At 46.8% G+C, this 11,680-nt stretch overlaps 1 long non-coding RNA gene across 1 annotated transcript; it reads left to right on the plus strand.

The window, feature by feature from the left end:
* The first annotated feature begins 5,473 nt into the window (after positions 1-5,473).
* Positions 5,474-10,233, plus strand: LOC125946614 (uncharacterized). Its single transcript, XR_007467709.1, has 3 exons — positions 5,474-5,613; positions 7,054-7,190; positions 10,119-10,233. It is a non-coding gene; the product is annotated as an uncharacterized LOC125946614 (long non-coding RNA).
* The last annotated feature ends 1,447 nt before the right edge of the window (positions 10,234-11,680 follow it).

Genomic DNA, 11,680 nt, shown 5'->3' on the forward strand with positions numbered 1-11,680 from the left:
ATGCAATTACTTACCGTAATTCCTATGTTGGCTAGTTGCTTTCTCCATTTGAAGGAACACAATGCCAGCGATTCATGCGGATCTTGAGGCTGTGTACGGTGACAATGCCCCGATTCATGACAGTGTTGTGAAATGGTGCAAGGAATTTCTATGTGCACGGTCGAACTCGCCTGGACGACGATGAACGGAATGGCCAACCGTCGCTCGGTGGTGAACCACAAATTTAGCGGCGAAAACACAACGCACATCGCAGATCGCTTTCAAGATAGGGCCCCGCGGGGCCGGGCCACACGCAGCAGCCGCCGGAGTAGAACGCCTCCCCCCCCCCTTCCTTCCCTCCCCCCATTGTCTTGACGACGACGGCAGAAATGCGCCTGAAGTGGCCATATAATTCCTATCGCAATAAAACGAGGGTTCAGTAATTAATTGTAATGTTTTAATTAGACGAGGAACGCTAAAGTTCTGCCACGCAATGCCCTTACCTTGACTGCCATTTCGACAAAATATAAACTTGGTGTATAGTAGAGTTATCTCGACTTTTGCAACCAAAGCGGAAAACGGCTGTATGACACAGTCGAACACTTGACGCAGAATTTTTTTTTAGCAAAACCTGCAGTTGATCCACACGCATTTAACTTCCCACAGAGATTCACGGCAGCCTTGCTCGCGCTTTCGCTAAGTTTGTTCTCGGTGGCATTTGTCGTTCTGCCAGGGCAACGAGCTGCACACTGCGCCGCTCGCAAGACAAACTCATAACACCCAGGAGCGCTTGGATATGTAATCTATTGTAAGAGGCTCAATTAACCCACACACTTCAAATGTTGCTTACAAATCACCTGTTACCTTATCCCTATTTTCACCAAACATTAACAAGGCGCCTCGTTCATTTCACCGAGGATACTTGGAGAAGCTCCTGTAACGCACATATAAAAAAAGAGAGGGTTGAATAAAAAATCATGAGCCATTCCACTCTGTGAAAGTCCTGCAAAGCTACGACCTGCGAAGCTATTTAGCACATGACGCAGTATGGGGAGGCCGCGTATAGTGCGGACTCCCGGGGAGTAACGCGCCTACGAAGGGCGACGGCAGGAACACAGACGAGAATGCAATCGTCGCCAGGAGTACGTGCTACACGTGGCCTCCCCAATAAGACGAGAGAAGAGAAATGAAATTAAAAGATGCAGAACGGCGCCTTGCCTTGTATAGGTACACGCGCGACGGTGCCGCCTCCCAGGGAGAGCCGCAGGAGACTAGGCACGCGAGCGGTTTGAACGCCGACAAAGAGAGGGCGGTGCGAACGTAGACGTGGCCGACGCGGCCGGGTAGGCCTTTTGGGCTAAGACCCTTCCTGTTTTTTCGAACACGTGAGTGAGACCCTCTGTTGTTACCCTTGTTCCTGGGACCTCTCTGGGTCCCAGGTGTGACAAGGGTAGTTCGAGGGCGCGTTACAGGTCCCAGAGCCGACCACCCGGAGTCCACGAGGGTGTGCGCCATTGCGCTTGGACCCTTTCTGCACTATCACCGGGATTGGCCCACATTTTTGCACACGCACACGAAAAATGCACGAAAGCCTAGCCATAAACAGCTTCGCTGTAAAAACCGTAATGCTCTTAATTGAGCCAGAAACGTTAAAATTTCGCGGCACATTGCACTTCTGATGGCCCTAATTTCAAGTGAATAAAAGTTTGTGTAACGTAGAGTTCTTTCGGGACAATTAAAAACCTAGCTTATAACCACCGCATGACGCCCTGAAGCGCCCGCCAAAGGATTTTTTTTGCAAAGGCTGTATGTGATCCAGAAGCATTCAACTTCGCACACAGATTTGCCATAGCTGCATGTATACAGGTCCCATTTCACAAAGTTTGATCTTCGTGGCATTTGCATTTATGCCGGGGCAGCATGCTCAGTTTTGCGCCGCTCGTAAAATACACTCCTTGCCCTCCGGAGCACTTGCACACGCGTTTTACTGCAAAGGCTGCAGTTAGCCCGCACACTTCGAACTGTGCCTATACACATTGTTCAAATCGTGCCCCTCATTTTCGATAAGTGTGAACAAAGTGTGTTGTTTAGTTCACCGAGGACACCGGAAAAACCACACTGCGAACCACTTATTACGCATGAAAATAGGGGGTGGGGGGGGGGGGGGGGGAATGTGTGTTCAGTGGTTATTTGCAAAACTTAAAATAGTCCAGGAACGGGAAAGTTTCGGAATGTGGCGTTATACAATTAATGCGCATTTCCAGGCGTTATACAACGTTCGCCCGATGTCCTCGGTGAACTAAACCAAGCACTTTGTTTACGTTTAGTAAAAGTAAGGACCAGTCAATGTGCGTTACGTGGGAAAATTGCAAAGTGTTTGGGTTAACTGAAAGTGTTTGCAATAAGTTACGTATGAAGTACTCTGAAGCGTTATGAGTGTGTTTCACGAGTGGTGCAAAATTTTGCCCGCTGCCATGATTTAACTACATAAGCCACTAGGATAACATTTGACAAAAAAATGGGCGGACCTTGATGGCGAATCCGTGTGCCAAGTTAAATGCGTGCGCATCAAATACACGTTTCGCAACAAATTTATTAACAAAGGGTTTCCAACTGTCACGCTGCCGTTATTAGCTACGTTCCCCAATACCCAGAAATAACTCTAGGTTACACAATCTTCATATTCAACAGAATCGAGGGGCATCTTATGTGCGATGTTTCCAGAAAACTTAACGTTACTGGTTTAATTAAGAGTTACAAATAATTCTTGAACCTTCGTTCTTTCGGTATTTTTATGTGTTATAGGACGTTCGCCCGCTATCCTCGGCGAAAGAAAGGAGGTACCTTGTTTTTGTTTTGTGAAAGGAAAAGCCAGGTAATGGGCGATGTGTAGGAAAAGTTCGAAATGGGTGTGTTTATTGCGGTTTTTGCAAGAACTTACGTGTGCAAACGCTCCGGATCGTTTTGAGGGTTTACGATTGCGCGCAGAATTTAGCCCCTTTCCCTGGCAGAACAAACGGCACGAGATTAAATTTAGCGAAATGTAGGAGTTGGCTATGGAAAATCTCTGAAAGAAATTAAATGCGTGTAGAATAAACACTGCCCTTGCAAAAAAAGGAGAAAAAAAACAAGCAAGTGTCAATCATGTCATACTGCCATTATCAGCTATGCTAACAAGAGGCAACTATATTTTACACAAAGTCAATGTTTGATGGCAAGGGGGATCACGTTCAGTCCAATATATACATGTATATATACCGGCGGCAAGTTACCTTTTCATTTACCTTTATTATTTTCTACGTTTCCATTTCATCTACCGCTAATTTTCTCCGGTGCTTTCCTTGGCTTCATTGTCTGTCTGTTTGCTTTATATGGTCATGATTAACAAAAATCGAGCCCCGCGCTTGTCCTTCTCTCGTTTATATATATATATATATATATATATATATATATATATATATATATAACGAAAACATTTAATTTTTCCGACGCTTCGGCCGGTGTCCGGCTTTTATTAGAGAATGCAGGCAACAGAAAGCGCGTTTTTTTTTTAAATACACACATAGTATATGGGGCCCCCAAGCACGTTCTGCACCACTTCAAATGGTATATCCCCGTCAATGTGGCCACATGTCAATAACAGTGATAAGTTCGTGTTGCGGATCCTTGCATGCACCTTAAACAACAGCAACAACGAAAAATTAAAACTAACAATTGGGTAGTATCATGAAAATCTGTCTACAAGATTACAATGAAGCATGTCAACTAAGTTTTACGTCCGGGATCTATATAAATGCAATATTAAAGGAGAGGTGCACGTAACAAAAAGCTTCAAACAAAACGCATGTAAAAATCATGTATAGCACAAAAGCACTGACAGCGAGGGTGTGTAGATATATCTAGGAAGAAATTTCCTAACAGCTGCTACAATTACTACATTCGTGTGGTAGGATGAAAAAATGACTAAACAACTTAAATATGGTGAGGGAACAAACTAGAAGCGCGCAAAATGTAGGCAGATGATGTTACAAAAAAAAGGTGTATAAACATGGCATAACCAAGTAAAACAAGTCACAGGCCTGCGCGGCACACGCAGCACAGTCACAGCGTAAGTTGGTGGAGCGGCTCAAGAGTAGCTCCAATTTCGGCACCACGCACAACAGGGTCTTTGCGGCAAAGTCTCTTCGCCTCGTTTTGACGAGAACGATCTGAACTGTCCGTCCGGCGTCGACGGCGAGCTGCGGCTTGTAATGCTCTCTGCACAGCAGTCTGCTGAGCTAGATGACGCCTGGTTGTAGCCGCGCACGTAGCTCTACGATTCGCTTCTTCAGCAGCGGTTCGTACCTTCCGAGGAGACGCCATAACGTGTACCGAAGAGGTATCGACAATACGTGGCGCACATCTCACATCCCTTGACTCGTGGCACGGTACGTTGTTGTTGATAATCATGATTGTTTATTGGAATCTTCAAAACGGGCTGATGACAAATAGTCACCTAGCCTGCTTGAGTTAACCAGGTCCAGTTACATGCAGCATGCAACTGCTATATGCAACTTACATGTCTGGCACGCTGCGTTTGCAGGCGCCGTAACAAGACGGCGCCAGCATACTGGCGGAGGCTCGGGATCGCCTTGATTGCACGCCTCGTCTGAACCGCATCTCGTCGTCTGCGCCTGCGCGCCTGCCTAGGGAACGTTTATAGGGCATTTTTCCGCTGCCTGATAGCAAGAGCTTGCATGGCTCAGTGGTAAAGTATCACGTAGCGGGCCTGGGTTCGATTTCGACGGGGACCGGGTACTTTTTTTCGCATTTGCGGCGATAGCGATTACGGTCACCGGCATCGGCGGATACCATCGTGAACCGAAACGGCTATTGGAATGAGCCCATAGCAGCTTACACTGTAATACATGCCCGTCCAGCAAGGACCCTATCTTGGTCCGCAGTGTGGATTAAGTAAATAATAAAATAAATCTAAACATAGATTGCTTGGTATATTTAATTGGCTTAATTGGCATACTGTTAGTCAGAGCCACAATACCTCTGACTCAATTGCGTCGCAATTATAATCTCGGAGATAAGGTGGTGCGCCGTTTCCATACCGGTACACCGCCCACTCTCGGTGACCATAGTACATTATTAAAAAGAAAGAAATTAGTTTTTTTGACCTTTGTGTCTCGCCGAAGGGCATGCTATCGCTATTGTGCCAGAATCGTGATTGATGCGGCCTTCATTACTCCGTATACATCTCTGCTCGCCTCAGCGGCGCGCATCATAAATCTGTCGGTGAATATCCTAGCCACATTATTCTAGCTCGAACTTCATTCTAAGCCCTAGTGAGGAAAGAAAGCCTCGCGATGTGAGTTAGTAGCCCGATTGTGCTGTCTATAACGGCAAGGAATATAGATTTAAGCGCGTCGTATAGCCCAAAACGAGTGACGTGCTCGTAAACCAGCCAGTCCGTCCGTCTCCCGCATTGGTCGAAAGCGATCGACAGCGCAGAACACTTCTGCGAGTGGTCAGCACAGATCGCACTTTCGGATCTCGGCAAGTATACCTGAAGAGGCCTAAAAGATAGCTTTGAACTAACCAAGTCACCTTCCAGCGCGCTGTTGCTTAGGCCTCGCCTGCAGAAACGTACGTATCACTGGGAGCATTCACATGATGTCACCGACGCCATATTGTGCTATCCAAATATGTTCTTCTTCTTTCTGGGGTGTTACGTGCCAAAACCAGTTCTGATTATGAGGTACGCCGTAGTGGAGGGCTCCGGATTGATTTTGACCACCTGGGGTTCTTTGACGTGCACTACAAGGCAAGCACACGGGCGTTTTTGCATTTCGCCTCCATCGAAATGCGGCCGCCGCGGCCGGGGATTCGATCCCGCGACCTCGTGCTCAGCAGCGCAACGCCTTAGCTGACTGAGCCACCGCGGCGGGTTATCCAAACATGCCACAGCGTCGAGGGAGGGGGTGGAGGGTCGCGGGGGGGGGGGGGGGGGGGGAGGGGGTGCAGCTTCCTACTTGCAATCAGAGCCAGATTTTTTCTTAAAGTCGAGAGCACCTTTGGTGGACGTTAAAAACTATCCAAGCGTGCGCACGTAGATGCAAATTTTATAGAAGCTAGTCGTTGCACCATCAATCGGAGGCCTTCCAGGCGGCCGCTATGGAGATGAGCAGGAGATAAGGGGGCCATTGGAATGACGTATAGCTTTTCAGTTTACTGTTTGTACATCCTCGTAGCAGTCGCGATGACGCAAGTACATATCCCACATCAGGCATGCAGCGCAACTGTAATGGCGGCAACGCTAACGGCTCTCTCCCAGCTGACTTATCTATCTGTTATCTATATATCTGTTATCTATCTATCTACTATCCATATTTTGTGTGTGTGTGAACGCTAGCAGTTGTCATGATAAGATTCTCGGCTATAGTGCGCGCATGTATAATTCAGCCGATGTGCTGCAGGATATGACGTGGGAAACGAAGAGTATATACGTTACTTGGCTTTTTCCCTGCTATATGCTTCTAATTATTGCCGAGAAGCCGACTCTAACAAATGCTCGCTGCTTTATGAGAACGTTAGACGTGCGCAAGTACCGCTGCAGTTGAGGCATGTTTCAAGTACCCTTCACAGGCTATTGTTGGTAAAAAAGTAATAATAATAAATAAGAGCAGAAATGCGGGACAAGCCTCGTTCACCTACATATACTGCGCGCAAGGAGAAAATTGCCCAGGTTTGCAGCTTTGTTATCTGCCTGTGGAGCTCTCATCAGGATGTCAGAGTTGTTGCGGCGCTCTGACACCCAGTATCTATATCAAGCAAAAGTGGTACAATAGTGTGGACTATTAACAAAGTGCCACTTGTACCAATAAGATAGCTTTCGTAAACCAGAGAGCAACGTAAATGTCGAATAAATATCGGTCCTGCTAATTTGAAAATATGGTCCGTACCACGAATCTTTCGCTGCCATATATAATTGGCCAAAGGTAGTCAATAAGTGAAGTCAGAGTGGCGTTAGGCGTCAAGGCAGTTCTTTCTTGCCTGCTTTTAACAGTGTTCGTGTGTTGCTTTCAGCGTTCCGCATACGTCGGTCGATTCGAGCAGTCTCCGAAATGATGGCAAACCTGTTGACGCCAGCCGTGACGTCGGTCGCGCAGCTTCACACCGTGATGAAAGCAAGAATGCAACCCGGTGTCCACTTCATGTTCTCCGTAAGTTTGAATATGAAGCTACATAAGTTACGCGCTACGCTTTCATTTTAATGCGAATAAATCGTGGTCTACTTAATTCCACGCACACTGCGACAGCTGCAGCTGGGTGCTCTCTGGCTTCGCACGTATAGTACGACAGGAGGCCGGTAGAGGCGCCATTTATCAGGGGGCCGCGTAGGGTGCCTGGCATGCAAGCTTTGAACTAACCACGAGTCACCTTCCAGCGCATGGTTGTTTAGGCCTTGCCTGCCGAAACGTACGTATCACTGGGAGCATTCACGTGACGTCGCGGACGTCACGTGATGTCCAAATTGTCATATGTGATGTCATATTGTGATGCCATATATGATGATGTCATATTGTGATGTCATATATGATGTCATGTCATATTGTGATGTCCAAAGATCCCATAGCGTCGAAAGGAGGGGACTGAGTATCGAGGCGGCCTAGGGGGGGCGCGCACACCCGTCCTCCATTGTGACTATTTGACCCCCCCCACCCTCGTTTCAAAGGGAATGCCAGTAAAGCATCATTATCATCATGTGCAGAGGAGGACGTGCCTCGCTATAAAAGCGTGACCTCCGAGATCAGGCAACGGCGCGCGGGCTTCACAGCGCGCAGCTCGAAAGCGACGCGATCTTAGTAGGACGATGTCGGATGCTGTGCGAGTACCGTCGCGCCGAGCAAGAGAGACGGAGGTATACGCCGCGAAAAAGGGCGTTGATCGAGGTCGTTGGCTGGAAAAGAAGCGCGAGGCTACGAGTGTCCGCCGCTGAAACGTGAACAGCATGCAACAGAGTTATCGTAAGAGCGTCAAGTTGAACGAGTGACTGCGCCTACACGAGATCTTCGCGAAGAAGGGTTTGCGGAACAGCGTAAAATTCCCAGTAAACTACCCTCATTGTGTATTCACACGTTTCATACAACACTGACCCTCACAGTGCACATGAACTTCAAACTTCTTTTTTTCTTTTTGCTTCTGAAATTCTTTTCCCAGAGCAGCTTGTAGGCCGATATGCGGTGGCTAAACGGTCCGATTTTCAATGAAGAGGTTTCTCTCTCTTTCAACGTGCACGTGTTCTTTTGCGTCCGGACTTGATTCTTTTAGTCATTTTCCGATACGGTACGCTGCAACAGATATAGAGGGCCATAGGCTCCTCGCTATCGGGGCCTTATCTGCTAAAAGTCGAAGCTGCCCAAGCGCTTAATGTAATCGAAGTTGACTCACGAGGATCAAGTTAAGCGGACGAAAATCGCGATGACGTGACCCGATAAGATCCGCTAAGACCACGTGGGATATTTCGCATATCACACGAGAACATCCCGCCAGGGATTAAGAGGCGGCGACTTCGGCTGCTCAGATGAATCAGTTAAGTGCGGCGGCATCTCTCTGTCTTACGAGTCGCAACTGCATTTATTGCGGTAGCGTTACAGATCCGACTTTGGCCTTCGACGATGTACGGAGGTATGTCCGCGACGGAGCAACTGGTGAGCAACGGCACAGGGAAGGAAGGGGCAGCGGAGCGGTGTGACGTACAGACGCACGTGATTAGGAGGTGCAGCAGCGACGGTTGTGCGGCGGGAGTGCTGCATTGATCGCTGCTCTCTATAGAGTTGCTCCATAAGCTAGCCTTACTCTTTACGGGGCGAAGGGGGGGGGGGGGGGGGGGGGCGTGGATTTGGGCACCACCTGCTTGGTGCTAAAGTTGGTCTCCTAATGAGCACTGGGCAGGCCCAGTGTCGTCGATATCATTGCGACAAGAGCAAGATGTGCTGGCATCGCGTAGCAACAAGGCTAAACGAGATGACGTTATTCATAAATAAATAAGAGCGCCGAGCGCCTTCTTCTGGCTGAGCTCGAGTGGGGCAGCCGCTGCGATTCAAGTGATCAGTCTGCACCAGTGTATCGATCATGACGTCATGACGCACCCACTTGCTGGGTACCGCAACGAATAACAACGGTTCGCCGAAATTGTGTGTGACTCTCTGGCGCTTATCAGTACTTTTTCAAGGGTTTTGATTGCTTCGACCTTCATTTACCCCAAGAAATGTCCAATATTTGACGCCAGTACTTCTTTATGGTTTAATTCTTAGTTTTGCGACGACTAAGCAAACTGGATACGCGTCGCATGCCAGGGAAGAGGTATGCTGATGAAATGTTCCTTCAAGCCAACGGCAAAAACTATCCCCGAAAGTTGGTGGGAATATTGTGAGAGGTGGCAGGTATATTAGGCTTGTGCATGAGTGCGAAAAAAAAAAAAAGACCTGGTGTTAATATAAAGTAAATAAATAAAGGGATACAACACTACTGTCACATAACATGGGACGCTTTAAAGTCATCACCACCACCATCGTTTATTAAACGCTTAAGGCCTCAAAGAGCATCACATCGGAAAGGAATGTATATGCAAAATGTAACACACACGCAATATGAATGTCCACACAAAGTGGAAAATGACAAACTAGGGCAATTGACGTACTTCGAAGGTGCGAAAAAATGATCGCGTGAGCGTGCAGTGTTCTACAGCACTACAAAAACGAGCATAATCAGAGATAGTAATTCTCTATCGGGTATCTGACTCCACGGCCCTATAAACATCGAAGGATGCACTCGTAAACCGTATGAACGTGATTAAATATGCGATACTTGATAATGAATTCGCAGAGGGCGGAAACAGCGTAATGGTACTAGGTCATACGTTTCCGAATACAGCAGCACATGTCCGGGCTCAGACACCAATTATAAACTTGAGCTGTAGGAAGACCACTTACTTATTCCCGCTGACACCACCATCTGAAACATAAAGATCTTTAGCATACCCCATAATGCATTGCAGCATCGTGTCCGTCACCTTTATTGCAAGAAGTGTACAGAGCCAAAGTCCGTCTAATACCAACCTTTGTTTTGTTTTTGTTTTTAATTTGCAGACACCCATAGGCGTCCTAAAACAAAAGCTGAACTTTGAGTTCCCCAGGGGGTTTGTCAAGCACACCGTTTTGACCATAGTCTTCCAAGCCGAATCCAGCAAGGCGTAAGCATGCAATGCGACGCAGACCGCAGCTAGTGGCCACAACATGTCGACGATCAATAATAAAGCGTTATTTGTGTAGCACAACGTGCTGTAAAAAAAAAAAAAGTGTATCGCGGCAGTGCTTGATAAAGTGTGGTGCCTCTCTACGAAAAAAAAAAAAAAAAATAAGAAAGAGCCAACGCTCAATTGTGCGATCTCTTAGCATAACAATCCAATGTTCAGCAAAGGTGGTGCTCCGACTACCCTTTCAACTTTGCATACACGTCATCCATAAAATCTCTCTTATTTTCACGAAATATAAACTAAGTGGCTCACTTGGTTCACCCAGGACACCGCAAAAGTTTCTTATAACGCACAAAAACAGAAAGAAAACGAGGGTTTAATACTTATTTCCGCAGCTCATGTTAATTATATATATATATATAAAAAAAAGCGCCACAGCGGACGGAGGACGGAAGGAATATGCGAACACAAGGGCTGACTTCCAACTAATGGTTTATTAAAAAGGGTGTATATGTAAGGATACTCGAACACGTGATCGCCATCCAACTGCCACGTGGCCAAGTTGCTAGCAGAGCTAAAACTAGGAAGAACAAAAACTTGAAAGCAAGAAGAACCACTCATCATTCATCATCATTTTTGTATAACGGATTACCAACTAGACCAGTCAGACACATTGCTCATGATACAGCAAGAGTTGTTAAAAGTTTCACTATGCATTACACTTAATTAACCTGGCCTGAATTTTCATTAAATGTGAACTTGGTGAGCCGTAGAGTTCTTTCGGGACAAGAAACATTGAGAATATAACTTTCGAGCACTTGCTTAAGGGATTTTTCGCAAAGGCCGTTATTAACTAACGCTCTTAAAATTTTGCCTAGACATCACGCATAAAAATTTCACCTATTCTTTCACAATATAAACTTTGTATCACGGAGTTTTATTGCGATAGCAATTGTATGGACACTCCAGACGCATTTCTGGCGTCGCCGTCACCGTGAGGATCCGTATAAAGTCCAAGGGCCATAAAATCGTCGCCGCGCGCCGTATGCTGTAGACAGAGAGAGAGATAAATTTATTTATAGAAAGGGATAGAGGTCGGCCTGAGCTATAACTCTGGTCTGCTACTCTGCGCAGGCGGAAAGTTTAAATTTTGTCCGGGGGGGGGGGGGGGGGAGGGGGGGGCTGACCAGCTTTCCGAATCCCACCCATGTATGCATATATATATATATATATATATATATATATATATATATATATATATATATACAACCTTTAATAACAGTTACACTGGAAACTTCGTGTGACCTCGAAAGATTGTTCACTGAAGTGGCGAGCTTATGAGTATTTGCAAGACCTCTGAATAGGAGACAATTCCGTTTTACAGCCTGTCCCCCCTCGCACCACCAAGAGACTGGCGTCTCTTGGTTGAGCCATGCGACAAGCGGATTCAGTTAA

This window comes from Dermacentor silvarum, chromosome 7 (assembly GCF_013339745.2).
Source record: "Dermacentor silvarum isolate Dsil-2018 chromosome 7, BIME_Dsil_1.4, whole genome shotgun sequence".
Taxonomy (NCBI): domain Eukaryota; kingdom Metazoa; phylum Arthropoda; class Arachnida; order Ixodida; family Ixodidae; genus Dermacentor; species Dermacentor silvarum.